This window comes from Canis lupus, chromosome 10 (assembly GCF_011100685.1).
Source record: "Canis lupus familiaris isolate Mischka breed German Shepherd chromosome 10, alternate assembly UU_Cfam_GSD_1.0, whole genome shotgun sequence".
Taxonomy (NCBI): Eukaryota; Metazoa; Chordata; class Mammalia; order Carnivora; family Canidae; genus Canis; species Canis lupus.
In genome coordinates, this window is record NC_049231.1 from 49,458,993 (window position 1) to 49,478,935 (window position 19,943).

General features: G+C 44.8%; 1 protein-coding gene and 1 long non-coding RNA gene across 7 annotated transcripts in view; one reads left to right on the forward strand and one right to left on the reverse strand.

Annotated features, from left to right (window-relative positions):
• PRKCE (protein kinase C epsilon) overlaps positions 1 to 19,943 on the forward strand; it is a 487,576-nt gene that overhangs the window by 429,184 nt on the left and 38,449 nt on the right. The gene's annotated exons all lie outside the window — the stretch shown is intronic.
• On the reverse strand, positions 1,206 to 19,653 carry LOC111097732. Of its 4 annotated transcripts, none has more exons than XR_005365867.1 (6): positions 19,356 to 19,653; positions 7,728 to 7,873; positions 5,221 to 5,344; positions 4,506 to 4,548; positions 3,053 to 3,163; positions 1,206 to 2,631 (listed from the first exon to the last, which is right to left on the reverse strand). It is a non-coding gene; the product is annotated as an uncharacterized LOC111097732 (long non-coding RNA). The 4 variants fall into 4 exon arrangements; XR_005365866.1 differs by lacking the exon at positions 7,728 to 7,873 and adding an exon at positions 15,046 to 15,126 and having other exon boundaries at positions 19,338 to 19,648; XR_005365865.1 differs by lacking the exon at positions 7,728 to 7,873 and adding an exon at positions 15,046 to 15,126 and having other exon boundaries at positions 19,356 to 19,622.

A 19,943-nucleotide genomic window follows, 5' to 3' on the forward strand; every position in this document is an offset into this window, starting at 1 on the left:
ATGTCTTAAACTATTACCTCCAATTGTAGGACAGTTACTGAGAAGTGGGAAACTAAAATAAGGTTCATCAGCTCACTCACTGATCATGAGGATAAAGGAATTTGGGGCAAGTGTCAAAAGCCCCACCCCAAAACAAGGAATTACTTTTTTTGGCCCAGGGGTGGGGGAGGAATGAATTATTTTACCTGTTTACTCTTAGAATCCTTTAAGAACACTGTATCACGTGGATCAAAAGCAAATGTATTGGTTTTAAGGTCATATTGTGTCTTATTCCTCCTTCCAACCTCTTTGGTATTCGGTGATAAGGTTTAGCACCTTCCCAAGTGCAAAGAAATCAAGTTCCAATAATGAATGAAGGAAAGGAGTGTTTATGAGGCACATGCCCATCTGAAGGGGAAGCAAACTCAAGGCACTGCCAAGTTCAAGCAACTGACAGTGTTCAAACAATTGCACCAAGTTTGAAAAGTGATTTTAAAATGTTTACTTATAAATGAAGAGATGTTAGTGTCCAACAGTGGACACTATACTTATTTCCAATTATAATAGTGTTTTTGCCTCCTGAGACACCATAAAGAATATGAATAGATAACCATCTAGAGAGAATCTCCTTTTAAATAATAACCTAATAAGTTGACATTAATATAATCAAGTCCCTCCTCCTCGATGAATCTTAGCTGGTCAGTACCCTTGATACTGCCCTATGTTCATTCACCAGTTGGAGATTCCTGCTTATGTTAAAAATGACCATGGAAATCCACAGCTCTGTGTTTATGTTAGAGCATCTGGGTAGATGAAAGAGATCATATTCTTAGTAACCAAAACTTCACTCATTGACTTAACTTTCTCATGCTACAAATTCTTTAAGGCCAGGGGCCAGTCTTCCAGCTCTCTGATCTACATCTAGCAAAGGTCTTTACACAGTCAGTGTCATGAGTGATAAGGATGGACGTGTTGCATGTTGATATAATGTCAGGTGGCCCTGAACAATTAAAAATATTTCTTCACTAGCAACCTCCACCTAATTGGTAAATATGGAGAGTCTTGAACCATTTACACACAGTTAAATCTTTTCTGAAGGGACGCCTGGGTAGCTCAGTGGTTGAGCATCTGCCTTTGGCTCAAGGTGTGATCCTGCAGTCCCAAGATCAAGTCCCACATTGGGCTCCCTGCATGGAGCCTGCTTCTCCTTCTGCCTACGTCTCTGCCTCTCTCTCTCTCTCTGTCTCTCGTGGATAAATAAATCTTAAAAAAACAAACAAAAAAAAGCCTTTACTGAAAAAAAAGGGATATCTCACTTGGACTATCTCCCTGGGGGGCACAAATAAGACACTTTGGTAAGTATTTGCAATGGTGTCTTACCTGCTTCAGCTACTAATTGTGAAGCAAAATTAGTCCTCTCTCTAGCAATTTATCAAGTTCTTCTTCACTGCCATATTTTAGTCCTATATATGTATATAAACTTTAGAAAATTGGAATTTAGTCGATTTCACTTACATATATCTAAATATTAGAATAAATGTCTTTGGAAGAATATTTGGGAAAACGGATTGAGGGGCAGTGCCAGAGTTCATCCATTCTCGAGAATTCAGTAATCCAAGTATTAGAAAGGAAAAGTAGGCATAGTCCCTATGATGTGGCTGACAAAGAGGATTGTTTGGTTTCTGATGCACTGTGCTCCTCTAGAAAGTTCTTTGGAACCAGTCAGTAAGTGAACACAGAATGACTTTGAGGGGACATTTTTGGTAACAATGACTGAGTTTAAAATAAAAGTTTGAGTGTATGGGAATCAGTTTATCTGGAACAAAAGAATCTTTTCTGAAGTTGGCACATCAGACCAGGGGTTGGCTCTTGCCAGGCAGGGCTAGGAAGAGGGGGAGAGGAAAAGTCAGTTTCCTACATATGATTAACTATATATCATCAGGAGGGAAATGAATTAGTCACTGACTTTATCTAGCCAAATAAAACTAACTGATGGACTTTTGCCACTTTTTAGTATCTTTGATAATTCCCTTCTCCGAAGTTCACACACGCTAATAAATGTGGACACACACTAACAGTGCAGTGACACTTAGTAGGTACATAAATAAGGATCTTCTGAGAAAAACAAATGTTCAGCCTAGGACAATGAGTCATTTGTAATTCACATTAGGATTAAATAAGCATGAAAATCAAAGTCCATTTTATACATGATTACTACCAGAACAAAATAGAGTGTGAATCAAAATCAAGTTGTACGTGTCCTCATTGTGTTAAGTGAAGTACCTGCTTAAAATGATTAAAAATTATTTAAGGAAGTTAATCTGTGCAAACAGCATGGCAGATGTAAGCAACAGGGTTGGGGCTGCCAAGCCAGAGTACTAACAACCCAGCAGGTTGGTTCTTGTAGAGAGGGTTCAGGCAGTGTTGTTTGATCAGCTTGGCATCCGAGCTGTGGCACAGGCAACACAGTTTCCAGAAGAAAATCACTTAATGGATCTTTAGTTAGTAAATATTCCAAAGTGCTTACTGTCTTGGAATCCAACCACCTTCAGCCAACAGGGATCCAAGTCTCCTCTTAGTAGAGATGTGCATTCTCTGTCAAAACCACAGGTTTTTTCAGTGCTTGCTTCATCTCCAGCACCATGCAAGGTCCTGTGGAGATAAAAATTCAACATGGTGCCTTCATCCCTTCTTCATGCCTCCCTTGGGAGACAAACAAATAGGCATTCAGATTCCATTGTCATGAATACTGTGCCAGAGGAGATCCAGGTGCCTTGGGACCCCTTAGGAGGGGGACTGAAGCTAACTAGGGGAGCCCAGGAAAGCTTCCTGCAGAAAGTGATGAGAGTTGGCCAATGAAGAGAGAGCAAGAGTGTTACAGGCAGAGAGAACAGTTTCTGCAAATGCCTAAGATGCATACCTTTTATTTGACATGTATCAATACTTAAATATCTATTTTCCATTTTAATGCCAGGTTAAAAGCTGTTTTCCCAGTAGTAACTCTCATAGTGTTCTTGGGTCTCTCTACAGAACCTGGCATGTAGTAAGAGTTTGACAAATGTGAATTTCTTACCTCTTTTCCAGAGCGTTCACACCCAAGGATGATACCACTGCAGCGGCCTTCCAGGGAGCTGGGAAGGTCAAGGGCAGAGGCCAAAAGCACCAGGTCAGGGGGAGGGCAGCACTGAGGAAGACAGGGTGAGAGGAGGAGATGCTCGGGAGGATGAAGATGCCTCTCTAATTTACACTTTCCTGAAGGCCCAACAGTAATAGACTTCTCTAGATGAGATCCCTTGAAATATGGGTGTGATTGCTGAGCTTTAACAGCTAGCAGCAGTTTATGCTGCTTTAAGCCCCCAGGCCCGTAGCCTGGAAGTTGAAGGCCAGGAGATGGAAAGGCAGGGCTTGAGGGCCAGAAAGCCTGCAGACTTGCACCTTCCCAGTTAGCTCTGTGCTTCAGCTTCGACTCTTTATTCAGCTCCCAGGTCCATTCTGCTCAAAATCGTTGACCCGTGCCTTCAAACAATTTGTCATTGATATTTCTTTCTCATGTTGCTGAAACCCTGGACTCTTAGAATCCTCTTAATACAATATCCCTAGCAACGATTCCTCTAGGTTTTCATAGCAGCTTAGTGTTTTCTCTTATTTTGAAGTTGAAGTAGAAACAGCTGTATCAACTATTTAAAAAGAGAGAGAGAGAGAGAGAGAGAGATCGAGCCCTAAACCAGCATCTGATCCTAACCCCTCAGCTTCTGGATGTTCATGGGTCGTGTCAACACACCTTGTGTGGCTGCTATTCATTCTAGGCTTCTCTCAGGGCATAGAGATACACTACATTTCATATTGCTTACTCTGCTGCCCTTGACTGCTTGTCACAGTATCAGTTTTATGTTCTCCATCAGTTCTGTGCACATAGTCAGTGATCTACAGGTGCTTGTGAATGTATGAGGCTGAGCAGGGTCTCTCCACTCTCAGAGTACACTGGTCTGGCTCCTAAGATCATCCCAAGGTTGTAAGCCTCTGAGAGTAAGTGGCTGTCATTACGGGCAGCCTGCCTCCACTGATGAGTGAGGGGTTTTAAGATTGGCCTGGGACCCAGGGCTTAGTCAGGGGTCTTAGTGCTAAGCAGAGCTCCAGCTGACTTGCACAGAAAAGGAATTTGCTGGATAGTGATGGGGCAGGTCACAGATACAATGGGCAAGCTGGAAAATCCGTGAGAAATGGGCTGGACCAAGGAGGCTGGCATGGCTGGACCATGCCTCATAGCTGTGACCATGGGAAACCAAAGCTTGGTCCTGCTCAGTCTCTACTTTTCTATCTCTGCCTCAAAAGTCACAGGAGTACCAAACTGGCCAAGCCTTGATGTTGAGTATCCTTCTGCAGCTCACACACGGGAGTACCCTCCTCACTGAAGCACAAAGTCAGCTATGGCGGAAAATAAAATCTAGCAGCAAGAGTACAGCCGCCATTCTATAATTCCTAGTTCTATTTCTTCATTCTGGTTTCCCCTTCTGGCTGTTGTTTACCATTGTGCTGCTCCCTTTCAGTGTTGCTTGTAATGTGGTCAGTCTGAAAAAAAAAAAAAAAAAAAAGCTGCAGACATTCAAATCTATTTATGGGGCAGACAGTCTTTTTTTTTTTTTTTTTGTAGTTGAGAGAGGAGTAAGAAACTAGTGGTTTCAATGATCAAGTTTGGAAATTGCTCATGAAGGGGAATTGGCACTACTATTTGTCAAGCACCCACTCTGTGCCAGGAACTGTAATAAATTTTTACATATTATCTTACTTAAGCATCACAGTAAGCTTTTGAAATGAGTAATCATTATCCCCATTTTACAGGTGAGACACCTGAGCCTCAGTGAGATTAAGTCACTGTATTCCCATATCATTAATAAGAAGTCGGAACCCGAGTAATCTGCAAATTCATGTCTGTGAGATGCCACAGCTTCCCACTCAGTCTCAGGCAGTTTTGCCTTATTAATACATAAGTGGCATCATGGAGAGTCCCTGTTTTGGTGAATATTTCCTAACCCTTATGCCCTTGACCTGTAACCAATTTTCAAAGGGCTCCAAGTCTAGATCTCTGGTTGACCACTAAAAGTAAGGTTGACAAGTCAATGAAATGCAGTTACTGAGAAGTGAGGACTGGACTGCCACACCTAATGACCTTCTGAACTGCATATTGGGGTGACCCTGAAGTGGGACCCCCAGAGAATGACCCAGCTATCGATATGTACTCACCTCTCCTGGCACTGGAGCAGGCACTGGGGATCCCGGGGAGAACACAGATCATGTAGCAGATGTGAGCTCTTCTTCAGGGAGCTTCCAGCTAGTTAGGAACTCTAGTGTCAATGGTCTCCACCACCTAGTGTAGACAAACATGTGCAATTAGGAGGTCACTCTACAGGGTGCAAATTCTGGTTCCCAGCCCCAAGCTAGCAGTGGGCATCTGGGCAAGGCATTCACCCTCTCCAGGCCTCAGTGTTGTCATCTATAAGATGGAAATGATGGTGGTACCCATTCCAGAGAGTTTTGGCGAGACTTAAATGAGATCATCCATATGAGGTGCACTTAGTAAATACTCATCAAATGCCATCACTGAACAGGTGGCTTGTGGCCTTCTCCTGTTTTCCCCTGCAAGTAGAAGCTACATCTCAGAATTCTATCTCTTATAAGTCCTCTCACAAAGTCCAGGCATTTAGAAGGTGCTCAGTAAATACTCATCAATTCATGGAGGAGAGATGAGGACATGGGTCAGAGTTAATTCCAGCCTAAATGTTCAGAGCACTTAACATACTATTTACTGTTATATTAACTGATGTCTTTTTCCACACTGGAATGTGAGCTCCATGAGGGCAGGGACTTTGTTTCCTCCTTGCCAAGAACAGATGTGCTGCATAGTAGTTGCTCAGTAAATATCTGAATGCATGAATGAAGGGACTTTTTTCTAAGAAAGGAAAACAAGCTGGCTAGCCTGTGGCCAGCCTCTGCCTTCAGACCTCCTGAGCCCTGGGCTGATGATCCCACTGCCCCCCAGACTCCAGCCAGCCTTGGGTTCTCACTAGAGGCCACCCATGGAAAGCTGCCTCTGCCTGCCCCTTGCCCTAGCTCTAGCCAGCTCACCTGCAGGGCCCGGGGCACAGTTTTTCAGATTGGCAGCTGCTTGGTTTGATGTTGTAAAACTCACTGAGAATTGCTGCCATTTGGATTTATGATTTTAATTGTTTTATAGTTTATACTTGTGCCCTGCAGTGATTTTCCATTAAATCAGAACATTTATGTTTTGAAAAAGAGCAGGTATGGTTGTGCGTGTAATATATATAAATATCTTAACAGCTAATCTCTGGCAATAAAAAGTATTTAACAGTCATCAGCAGATTAGGAAATTAGCACTTGTTTAACCTCCATTTGGGGCTGTTAGTGCATGAAAATAGATTTTTTTTTAGCTTCGTAAGATGATGGATTTTGCATTTGTATATTCTTAGGGCTTCAAGAGTAATTGTTGACATCCATCTCTGTTAGCATAGATGAGTAGGTAAGAATAAATTGTGAAATTGGAAGGAGACCAACACTACCAGGTATAATCTAAGAAGTCACTTCAACTTACTGATTTTATGTAAATCATACACTATATACACATGTATTATACTATATATACATGTATGAATTACATAACATAAACATAAATACAAATAATTATACTAAATATTTGTTAACGTATATTAATACTAAGCCCTTTATTACATGTATATTACATTTCTACTTAGCTACATGTGTGTTTTTATTACATATATATTTTGTATATATACATAATGTATAACTCCCCAAATCTCTCTATATATCATGTCTATATGTATAATTTTTATATATATATTACTTATATGTACCATATTATACCCACAATAAAGTACCTAGTATAATTAACGATGAGAGAGAGAATTACATGTTGCCTGGACTCATTCTCACACAGCATGTTACCTACTTTATTACATATTTACTTCATTGTATATACACAGGAACACATAACTCCCAACATCTCTGCATGTATCTTTGTCTATAAATATCAATTTGTCTCTATATTAATAACACTATATACTTTACATATATAATAAAGGATATAGATAATGAAGTGTGTGTCGTACAGTATGACTAATATAACATAGAGCTATGGTGTATAGGGAGATATTGAGAGTTTTGTGTTGTCTGGGCACCTCCTCACACACATGTTCATTACCTTTTTAGTTTCCACCAAAGTTTAGCATTTGCCACAGCACTTGCTAAAATAAATTCACAAGTCATGATTTATTTCAGAATAGAATATTTAGAGAACTGAACCACCAACAAATTGCTCATTTTTGTGTTTAATTTGGCCAGCCCATTTGCTTTTTGAATGAGAACTATACCTCTCATAGGCCTCCTCCCTAGCTTTACTTGGTCAGGCTCACTCTCTGGCCAGTTAGCTTATACCACATACTGGGCTTCATTAAAAACCAAATTAAAGTATGCACTCTGTACCGGTAGAAACTGTTGCTTGTCATGCATCCTCATGGTAGCTCAAGAATAGTGAAGCTGTAAATGCTAAATCTGAGGGTTCACTTTGCTCTATGGGTATGGCACTTGCCCCTAGTCCCCTTCCATGACCTTGATTGTAATGAAAGAGACTTTATTTAAAAGCTGGGTATCACTTTTCCCAAGGCAGAGATGGGTCAGCCTTTATTAAGTACCTCCCTCCATTGAACATAACTTACTACTGTTTCGTCCATATCTGTGGCCAAACAGCCTGCTCTAGTGTGAGAAGAAATGCAACTGGTGATTGCTGGCAAAGTCAGGGAATGAACGGCACTCTGAATTTTAGCTGAATGACATCAAGAAAATCCTTTTCCCAAGAATGGTCCTAGGGTTAAATAAAAGGAAGCGGGTGACTCAAGCTGATCCCAGAGGTGGGGTAAGGAGTGGCCACTAGAAAGGTTCTAGGCCCCCTCTAGCCAGGATCTGAGAAGTGGTATTGAGGCTATGCCTCCCCCCTCCACTGCCGCATCCCATCTCCTCCACTAACTCTCCAGAGTCTTCTCAATCATCAATCTATGCAGGTTCCTTGGGAGAAGTTACCCCTTAAACCCTAAGTACCCACCTTAGCTCAGTGACACTGAACAGATTTGCAACTAATTCAAAAGATTTATAGTTTAGGGGAGGGTGGTTTCTAATGAGAAGGAAGCCAAGAAATATCCAGAGCACAGTGACCCCCTTAGATGGAGCAGAAGGAAGGAAGTGCCAGGGAGGACAGCCAGAAGGCAATGGGCTCGTGGAGTGAAGAGAGGGGCCCAGGAAACTGGACTCTTGTCCAGCTGGGCTCCCACTACACCCACTAGCTGAGGGGAGGAGGAGGAGCCACTTGGTCCTTGGTTGGGCGGCTGGACAGCTCCTGGAGTTCTGGTGGGTTTTCTCTGAGCAGAGCTCCTTCCTGCATGGCGACAGCTGCTGTCTTGTGCAAGGGCCATCTCCCAGTGTCACTGCAGAATTGTTGCTGCTTCTCTTTTTTCTCTGAGTGGAATTCTGGAATTCCCTTCCCTTCTTCCTGTTGGTGGATTTGAAGTTTATGGTTCTTTTCTTTCTCTTCCCTGGGCCAACCCTGGCACATGATACCTCTACTGATCTGGAAAAATGTCTTCTTGGAAAATACAATTTATCGTCCTCATTATCACTACTATGATTTCTAAATCAGAATATCTAAGCCTAAAGAGAAAATATCAAAACTATAAATAAGGGCAAACTCTCTCTGAACCTCAGGTGGATATTTGGGCTTCCTTGGGCTTCCTGAGTTTCCTCTCTGGTCGTCCCATTAAACATTGGGTTTGCTCACAGACCAGTCTTAGCCTACTTCTCTCCTCAGACTATTTCAGCCACACTCATTATTTCTCTAGCCTAAACTTTCATCTATTACCACCTGGTTGGTGCATCCACTTAGATGTCTCAAGTCACCTTAGATGCAGCATGTGTGAGCTGAGGCATCAGGAGACGCCTGCCCTCACTCCAAAGCCAGGACGTCCCAGGTGCATAGTCGCTGCCCGGTAAATATTCATCAGCTGGAGCAATGGAGGCTGGCTGTTCAATAAATTCTGCCAGATTTTGTGCTCCCTAATAAAAAGAAGGCTCAAAAAAATAAATAAATAAAAATAAAAAGAAGGCTCTCCTTCACTGGCCCCCTGCTCCTGGACCTGTGTATCCTCCTCATCCATTGGTTGCAGGCCTAAGTCCATGACTAAATGTACGGGTGCAAGCACAGCCCTACAGCTGTCCCTAGCAGCATGTGTGCATGCGCACATGCGCCCACGCGCCCACTCACATTTCTGATCAGCTGACAAGCACCACAGAGTCTTAAAGCAAATACATTCTATGGCCAAATTAAACAAATACAAATGTAAGACGTCTTTATTTTTTTTAAGAATAATAAAATCTGTTTTCTGTCTCCTCAGAGGTCAGTCTGTTTTCAGCTCCCTGGCCTCACAGGAGGCCTCTGATATCCTCCGAGTAACTTGGGTGACCCTCCCTTCGCAGGAAGACGTGCTTCCCCTACATCCCCCTCAACTTGAGCAGAGTTACATTTGTGTTTCCTCAGCTCTTTGTCTGGGTGGAGGTGACCTGCGAGGTGCTGACCGCTCTTCTAGCACGTGGCTCCTTGAGTGGCTGGACGAGGAAGACCCACACTTAGTTTGGGCAGCTTCTTGCCCTGACCTTGAAGAGTGGTGTTGTGGCCTCCCCGTCTGGGAATCCTGGGCATGAGGATCTTATAGTCCACTTCCGCGAGGCTCCAGGCCACACCCCCTAGAAAGGTTATTCTTGGCCCATTAGCTGGAATGGCCCTTTTTTTGATGACGGAATGCTGGCTAGGTTTTGACCTCCGAATCGCTGGGCCCAGAAAAACACGAGCCCAACAGCCCTTGCCTTCTAAGGGCAGTGGTGACAGTGTCCCATTTGTCCCGCCAGCGTAGGACTTATCCCAAGCATTCTGGCCTCAGGTCCACCTCTAGAGACCCCTCCTTGAGGACAGGGACTATGTCTTCTCTCTCAGTATCCTCAGGGCCTACCACAAAAAGCAGACTCTGAGTGGCAACCATGAATACTGTGGAACATTACACAGTAGGGCCAACTTGGCAATGGATGCATTAGGATTTGTAGTCATGCCGTAAACTAGATGCTGAAGTGGACTTAACCACAGATCTGTCTCATCCAGGCGCTCAACCAGCAATGAGTGCAGGCACTCTGCAGGGCTCTGGGGACTGCGCTGGGAACATGAAGATGCAGTCCCCGTTCCCATGGAGCTCACGTGAGGGAAACCATACACTCAAGGAAATAAGCAAGCGGAGTCATTACAGGTTGTGGTCGTTGCCGCAAAGGGAATGGCTGAGGTGACTGAGATTCAAGTAAGGGTCGGTGGAGGGGGGTGCATGGCTGTGGGCTGCTTCAGACAGGGTGGCCAGAGAGAGGCCTCCCTGAGGAAGAGGGTTTGAGTCAAGGACCTTAATGACAAGGGGTCTGTTCTCCAGGGAGTGGGGACAGCCATGTGGCACAGGTCTCAAGGCAGGAAAATGCAGAAAGAGACCCCTGACTGTGTGGCTGGATGGACAGGGAAGTAGTGACAAAAGAAGGAGGGGGTGATGAGGGTCAGCTCCAGAGTGGGAGCCAGGCTCCTGGGCTCCACTTTGACCACCATGGAAACTGCCAGGGTTAGCGAAGGGGTTCTTCCTGAGTGTAACAGCAGAACAGATCAGAGGGTATAAGAATGCCAGATTCAGCTGCCTCTGATGGTTTGGGCCTGGTTTTAACAGTTTTTAATAATATGTTTTAACAGTTCCATATGGTATCTGAAAGTATTTGTTCAGGTTGCCTGGCTGCCTGGGGCCATGATTCACAAATTCCTCTCTCTACTCACTGATTCTTTCATCCTTTGACCAGAGGGTATTGAGATGCTAGAAAGGTTGGGGCACAGGGGGGCTTCCAGGCCCCACCCTCACGGGGTGTCCATTGTGGAAGACAGATCCTCACAGTGGGGCCTGTGCCAGAACATCGAGGCAGGAGATGGCCTCACGTGTGAAGCACCCAAGGCCTACAGGTCCAAGTTTGGATTATGAGGTGCGGTGAGGGAGGATGCTAACTGTCCGGTGGAGACCCCAGAGCACCTCACACACCACGCCAGGAAGCATGTTCATGGGGCGCCCCTGAGGAGTGCAAGGAGAAGGAGAGTATTGTCTGACTTACGTTTTGTATAAAAACGCCTGCTGGCAAGGGTTTGCTCCTGAGTGGAAAGGGAAACATTTGGTGTGCAACGGCCAGGACTGCAAGTTTAGACTTCATGGGCTCCAGCTGCCTTTGCTTCCCAGGATCTCAGACTAGAAGGGTCCTTGGGGATTAGCTCATCCAGCCGTCTCTTCTCATATTTGAGGACAGCGAGCTCTGAGAAGTGACTTTCTTGAGGCTGTCACTGTTCTTGGCCCAATCTGTACACTGACCGAACCCCAAATAGCCATTCTAAGTGCAGGTTGATTGACGGCCTGGAGAGGGACAGTGGAGGTGGGCGGGGGGAGGGGGGTAGGCGTAAATGTCATGATGGTCAGGGGTCCATCCCACTCACTGGGGACACAAGTCAAGGCCTATTTCCCATCAGTGGAGGTCAGGGTAGTATCTGGGAGTGTATCAAGTGTTAAGAATGTGGTTTCACTACCGTGGATGAAAAAAAAAAGTAATTGGACACAATCATGCAGTCAGATAAGTTATTCTGCTGGGATTCCAAGCCTTAATGTACAGGTACGGCCCCTGGCTATGCGTTTTGGCTGCGAAGGGGTACTGTTTCACACCTCGGATTTCCATCTGCCAGTGTGGTCACCAAAGCCTGCTCTCTCCAGACCAGGGGTCATCGCTTTGGTCAAAGCAGCATTGTCTACTTATCAGTTACATCTTATGACCATGTTGCCAGGAGCCCAAAACAGCCACCACCGCAACAGAGGGACTGTGTTCTCAATCCCACAGAAGGGCAGGCGTGTAGATACAATCTTTTCTCCTCCCCCGCTCACCTCCAAACATAGCAAAGTGATTCAGACAGAGCATGGGAGTTGATGTCAGGCAAACCGACTATGTCACTTACCACCTGTGTGTCCAGGGCCAGGGAACTATCCCCTGGACCCTTTAAAAATGGAGGCGATAATAGTCCTGCCACATTCCTAGGCCGTTAGTGAGATTAAATGAGATAATGCATTTAAAGACTTAGATGGGGATCCCTGGGTGGCGCAGCGGTTTGGCGCCTGCCTTTGGCCCAGGGCGCGATCCTGGAGACCCGGGATCGAATCCCACGTCGGGCTCCCTGCATGGAGCCTGCTTCTCCCTCTGCCTGTGTCTCTGCCTCTCTCTCTCTCTCTGTGTGACTATCATGAATAAATAAATAAAATCTTTAAAAAAAAAAAAAAAAAAGACTTAGATGGAGCCAGTACATAAAAGCATTTGGAAAAAAAAAGAAAATGGTGGTTAACTATTTTGTCCTAAATGATTGAGCCTTTCCTATGAAAAGGCTGCAAGATTTCGCTGCAGACTGGCCCAGCGTGAAACATTACCACGGACTCTCAGGTAACAGCATAGTAATGGAGAATTTGAAATCATTTACCTTGGCTCTGAGGCAAATTACGCTTTTCTATTTGACAGAGAGGCGTGAGGTACACTTTCCTAGGCTTCGCGCTTGGGGTCCTATCTGGCCCAGGGTGGCACTTGCGTGACCTAGGGAGTGGTCACCACGGAGGGAGCCAGGAGGAAGGACACCAGCCGCTCACCAACATTTGCCACAACGTCAAGGGTGTGCTATACTGAAGGGGAAAACTGTCTTTCTTTGCATGTATTATTCAGTTTACGAAGGTGTTCAGCAACATCTGCCAGAAGAGCCTGTTTTCCCATCTGATTAACCACAATCATGTGCTAGTCTCCACTATTTGTCCAAAAACAAGCAGAGTTTCTTCATAACCAACCCGGAGGGCCTGCTCTGTGGTGATCCAAATAGTTGGCATCCTGAGAAGTAATCTTTCTAATCTCTTATCTTCAAGTAAATGGAAGAATTTGCTGTCGTCTGTGTGGCGTTTGGGCCTGAGCTTTGGGGAATTAGCATGCCAGAGAAATATAGCAGTGAGCCTACCAGGGAGAGGAGGGCATAAAAAATATAGAGCCTGGGCAAAGAAGACAGGGATCTCTTCTTTTGGGATGAGTTTTCAAGTCAAGCAAAAAAAAAACAAAAAAAAAAAAACTTTTTTTTTTTTTTTTCAATTTTTTCTTAGGTGTGAAGGGCCTCCTGTGTGCCAACCTTTTGCTAAATGCTAGTCGGTTTCCAGAAGAGTTTTCTTGGCCCTTATTCTTGAGGCATCTATGGAATTGGGAAAATACAATTTCACAAGTAGGAAAGGATGATTTTTTTCCCCCAGATAAGATGGCTGAGGTGCAGGGGTAGGAAAGCAGGACTGCACCCAGCTTCTGCTGCTCGGGTCCCTGCTCAGGAGCCTCGGGAGTCTTGGTGCTCCCCCCACCTGTCCCCACCCCCGACGTTTCTTACATGATGATACCTCTCAGCCCAGGGCTGTTGTTGGGAGATGAGCGATAAGGGGTGATAGCACACAGTGAGCCACAGAGCATAGGGACAGATTCCCGCTGCTGCACAACTGCTCCCTGGCTCTGCAGAAGGGCCTGGGATGGTTGCTGAGCATCTGGAAGCTGTCACAGCAATCCTGACTGGTGACACCTGTGCCCCCACCCCCACCCCCGCACTCCCTCAACCACCCCACCTACCTTTGCTTTCTCCCCTGGGGCCACTGGTGTTTCCCTGCTTGCAAGGTGTCATTCCCTAGAGCAGGGGAGAGGAGTCCGTGATTCTCTCCCTGGACTGGGTAAAAAGTTTCTTTCTGTCTCTCTCTCAAGTATTATTTGACACTTTCTCCCATATGTTATAGTGACATATGCTCCCTATTTTTCATCCCACAGAGCCTGTCTCTGTGGTTTATACACAGTAGGAACTAATAAATATTTCTCAAATATGAAAGAGTTTTGGGGGGTCCTACTGACCTGCCCCCACAAGGCATGTGTATTGTAAGAAATGACTGTTGGAGACCCCTTGAGACTAGTAGAGTCCTTTAGTTACTCCTGGAGTAACTACCTTGTATCAGGCACTGTTCTAGAACTTTCATATGGATTACATCATTCAATCATGGCAATATTATCCCCATTTTACAGATAGGGAAACTGAATCTCAAACATATTTGGGACTTTCTTGATGCTCTTTTGAATTTCTGGAAGTGATCTGCACCCCTGCCTCAAGGGAGTCTTGGTTATACCATCGTGCCCCAAATCACTCCTTCCTTGTCAGCAACTGTGATCTCTCAGCTTCTGTATTCCCCTTCTCACCAAGAAGCCCACCTTTTTAAACCCAAAGGAATTTGGGTCCCAGCAGCAGTTAGAGATTTCCAGCTCATGGATCTTACATTTGATCTGAAAGGTGGTTTCAGGCAGTTGTGTAGAGTTAGCCCAGCACCGCATCTTACCAGCCATGTGAGCCTGAGTGAGCTGCTTACCTTTCCTGAGCCTCGATTTCCTAAGATGTTTAAAAAGGTGGCTTAATTGTACCAAATGTCAGCAGGGCTTGTGTGGTCAGGCTTCCTGTCTCCCAGGACAAATGTCATAGAGGACATTCCAGGCAGGTGCACCCTTTCCTGACAGCCTTGCTCTCAAATTCCTATTTGGCTTAATGACCTGGGCCAGACCATCTTGGAGACTTGATCACTGTTTAAGACTTAGAGCAGTAGTTGTCTACCAGCAGTCCTACAAGGGGCATTTGACAATTTCTAGAGCCATTTTGGGTTGTTAAAACTGAAGGTGGGGGGCATTGATAATAGCATCTAATGTGCATAGGTCCACTTGCTACTAGGCATCCTACAATGCACAGGACAACCCCCCACAACAAAGAGTGATCCAGCTGCAACTGTCAATCCAGCTTCGAGGCTGAGACACCCAGGAGTAGAGGGCACTGCATAGCCAGTTCCTTACCATCTTTCCTCCAGCTCACTGGGACCTCTGGAAGCTGGGAGAGAAAGGGAGTTTCCATGGAAGTTCTCACAAGTCCTCAGTCTAGTGGAGAAGACACAGTAAAGTAGCCTTCAGTGGGGTTCTGAATGACAAGGGCTATGATAAAAGGCTATGAGGAAAGGCTGGTAGTGCTGAGAGGGACCCCCCCCCCAATCAGAGATTAACAAACATGCTCACTATTGTCACTGTTCCTTAGCATTGTTCTTAAGCTTCTAACCAACACAGGCAAAATAAATAAATTAGAAATGTAAACACCAAAAAGGAAGAAGTAAAAAAGATCACGAGTTACAGATGATTTGGAAAATCTAGGAGAATCAACTGGAAAACTCCTTTGCAAAAATAAAGAACATTGAAATAGTGGCAGCGCATAAAATGATAAGGAAAAATTAGTAATTAGTACATAGTACATACATATGCAAGCAGATAAGTGATATGATGGAAGAAAACACCCCATTTGCAATAGGAATTTAAAATATAAAATAACAACTTAGATTCCTTAGAAGTGGGTTCAGGCACGATTATCCTAAAAACCCCAGACAGCAGTGCTTGCTTTAAATAAGAATGAAGTTTATTTTTTTTTTCATGAGTGTTATCTGGTGGTGGGAAGTCCAGTGACCATTCCTGGGACTTGGTCCTTTGCTTTATGGTTGAAGGTGGGTGCTAGGCCTCCAGGCATTATATCCTCATTCAGGCAATAGTTAGAGGAAGGAAAGAGAAGAGTAAGCCTCTTCCTTTTGAGATTTAACACAACTGACTGGCTAGAACTTGGTCATATAACCACACCCAGCTGTAAGGAAGGCTTTGAATTCCAGTTTATAGCTACATCATTATGTGCAGGGCTTCAAAAAAAGACAACAAAACAAAACAAAAATGGTGTTCTCTTACTAGGGAAGAAAATGAGAATGAGTATTGGGACAACCAACAGACTGCCATTAAATATAACAAGAAATGCACAAGATCTATAGGACAGAACATTAAAATGCCCCAAAAGGACACAGACAAGGCTTTAATGAATAGAAAGACAAACAATATTACTGGATAGGAAGACTTAACATCGTAAAAATATCAATTCTCTCTGAGTTAATTTATAACTTTAAACATGTTCCCAATAAAAACATCATCAGGATTTTTTTAAAACAAGACAGATGATTCTAAAGTTCATATGGAAAAATAAACAAGAGTAGCCAGGAAATTTTGAAAAAGAAGGAGGCAACCAGCCCTATTGGATGTTAAAAAATGTATTATAAACCTACAGTAATTTCAAAAGTGTGGTATAGATCAACATCACTGAAGGACGAGTGCAGGAATAAGTCCAAATACTTATAGGGAGCTAGAACCAGTATTTGAAAAGGGTGGTTGGTTCAGTCAATGAGGAAAAGGTGGACTATCCAACATGTGGGATTGGAAATAGAGTTGGATCTCTACTTCACACCTTTTATCAGGCCAAATTCCCAATACATCAAAGACTTATGTTTATAAAATGAAAGCATTAAAATACAAGGGGAAACCTTGGGAGAATGTTTTTGTAACTTTGAAATGGGGGAAGCCTTTCAAATTAAGACATGAAACCCAAAAACCATAAAATAAACCACTATAAACAATGTCAAAAATTAAACTGGGACAAGAATTTGCATTTCTTATGCCATTCAAAGTTCATTTCCTAACATAGAAAAAGCTCCTTAAAAAAAGTTAGAAACAAACACCATGAAAAAAAAAATGGCAACAATTCACACGCAAAAAAAAAAAAAAAAAGCTATCTTTTAAATAAATGAAAAAATGCTCAAACTTGCAGAGAAACTTAAGAATATACTGAGATAGGAGCACCTGGGTAGCTCAGGCGTTTAAGCATCTGCCTTCAGTTCAGGTCATGATCCTAGGGTCTTGGGATCAAGCCCCATGTCAGGCTCCCTGCTCAGCAGGGAGTCTGCTTCTCCCTCTACCACTCTCTCCTCTTGTGCTCTCTCTCTCTCTCAAATAAATAATATCTTTTAAAAAAATAATATATCAAGATACTGCATTCACCTTTCAGACTCCCAGAAACTTAGTAACGTACCATGTTGGGAAGAAGGCATTATCCCCTAGTGCTGATAGAAGTGTAAATCTTTCAGCTCTAAGGAGGGCAGTTTGGCAACATCTATCAAAATCCACATTCCTGTTCTGATTCAGAGATTTCTTTTCTAGAAAATAGGTACAATTACCTTCATATATCTATAAGCTTATTCACAGCAGTGCTGTTAATAATAGCACAATATTGGAGGCAAGCTAAATGTCCCCCAATAAATATGGTAGAGTGTTATATAGTCACAAAAAAGAATTAGGAGCCTCTTTATGTGCTAAGACAGAAAGATCTCTAATATATATTAAGTGGAAAAAGTCAGGTGCAAAAGAGTGCATGTAGTAAGCTCCCAATTAACTAAAAGGAAGGACATGAATATATAGTCACACGTTCTTTTTTGTGCATAAAGTGTGACCAAGATAATACAAGAGGAATGAATAAAATACAATTGCCTATAGGAGGAAAAGTGTCTGGAGCGCAGATGCAGGAGGGGGAATTTTTACTGTATGTCCTTTTATACTTTGGATTCTAGATCACATGAAGGTATTACCTGTTGAAAAAAATTGAATGAAACAATTTAATGAGTAAAAACTAATCTTATTAACTCATATATAGGGGAAAGGATTTTGCTGTATTTTTTTCCACTCTTAAAAAAAATGACCCCATTCCTTAAAAAATGTCCCCAGTCCTCAAAAGTACCCTGTCTTTGTATTTGAGGACTGATAGGGATTAATAACTACGCAGAGGTCCCTTTTTGCAAAGGTGTCAGTCCACAAGTTCGATGAGTACCTACTATGTGCCCAGCCCCTGACCTGAGTACCAGGTGGAAGTGTGGAAGCAGCAGGCCTTTGTAGGGTTACAGCGACTTCCTCCACGAGGGAACGGAGTTAGAGGGAACCAGGGATTCTGTTTGCCCACCTGCAGACATGGGAGTCCTTGAGGGGCCAACCCGTGTGCCCTGCTCAGTTACGGCCCCTCCTGGGAAGGAGAAAAGCCCACTCATCCTGTCGTGCAAGCCAGGCCCTCAGAGCCAGTAAGGCTGAGAAAGGATTGTCCCTGACCTTCCCAGGGAGGCTTTAGAGACTCCTCAGGGGTCTAATGCCAGCAAATGGGGACATCCTGGGGCAGGATCCCAAAGGGGAAAGTTGGGACTCCAGGGCAGCAGTGCTGCTAGGGAGGAGGGAGGGAAAACCAGAAGGGCCTGAGCAGCAAGCAGAATTTCAGAGACCCCATCCTCCTTCAGCAGCCCTTTCCCCCCACCCGCCCTGTAGGGGAAGGATGGCCTTTCCTCCAAGGGAGCAAGCCTGGCCCTGGGTGGCCTTGGCTCTTCCATCCACTGAAACCCCGCTCCAGAGCTCACTGCAAGCCCAGTACCAGTCATGTTTGGTCCCAGCTGTGGGTTTTTTGTTTGTGTGTGTGTTTGTTTTAATGAGACTGAAGACTTCCAGAGGAATCAAGTTTTAATAATGGCATTTCTGGGCCCCAGGGGAATTTCCAGCTGCACTCATCTTCCCCGTCACAAAGGAAAGGAACATAAGTCACTGTCTTTTCCATGGGATTTGGTTTCAGGTGGGGGAAGCAGAGCTTTAGAGAAATACAGCAGAGGGGAAATTTGACGAGGTAAGTAGTGGCAGGATTCCTGGCATCAGCAGTGGGACCGCATGAAGACATGGTTTGGCCTAGGGCCTCTCTTCCCCACAGCAGAGGGGCAGCTGCCTGCGGACTGCCTGGCCCTCATGGTCCCCCTGGGCCCTCAGCATGGGGCAGCTGCTTCCCTCAGGGAGAAGAGGGGACAGGATTGCAGGAAGAGGATGGTGTGCATCTGAGCCAGGACAAGGGCAGACAAAGAGCAGATGGGGAGAAGCCATCCCATCTTCTCTTGTTCCAACTAGGAGGCCTAAGCAGAAGGAGATACCGAGCTGACTTTTCAGAAGGGCAAAGTTCAGGCAGGCTTGGAATCTTCCAGACCTACTCCATTCCTACAAAGTGGAATGCCCCCTTCTGACACGTCTTTAAAAGAGAGGGCTTTGAGAGGTAGCATGTAGGGTCCTTTCTCAAATCAGGGCTGGTGGCTGACATTGGAAGAAGTCCCTCAACGCGAAGGAAGGGAAGGAGTGTAAGCACACAGAGGCAAGAGTACCAGCCTTTGGAGCAGGGGACTGAGTTCAAGTCCCAGTTAAGTCAACCCCCTTGTCACCTTTCAGAAATCACCTACGTTCTTCCGGCTTCCATCTACTGACTGCTGCCACGATCATAGCAAAGCATGCTCTTCTGAACCCTCGGTGTTGTTCAGAACATGAATGTGGTTTGTGGACCACAGAGGTGCTTTCCACCTTTGTTATGCTGTTCCTAATACACGTGTTGCCATGGCGATCATTGTGCGTGCATGTGGGTAGGGCAGTTCTAGATTTAAGAGGTGTGAGGGGCTGTAGCTCAGCAGGGTGCGCGGTTCACCCCCCAGGGACTCCCACATTTGCAGGCAGGCAGACAAAACCCCTGGTCCCCTCTAACTCCACTTCCTCGTGGAGGAAGTGGGTGCAACCCTGTAAAGGCCTGCTGCTTTCACACACTTTCATCTCCGCCCTTCAGACAAGCAGGAATGGGTCATCCCGATTTGATAGACAAGGTAATATAGACTGGCAAGGTGACTTCACCAGGGCCATGCCACCATCGGGATTAAAACCCAGGCCACCCATGCCCACGTCAGCGTCCCTCTCCCTTCCCTCCCACCCTGGCTGATGCTGAGCCTTGACTACACACGGTGGCCGGGGTGGGAGGTCAGGGAGCCCGGTCCCAGTGGCTC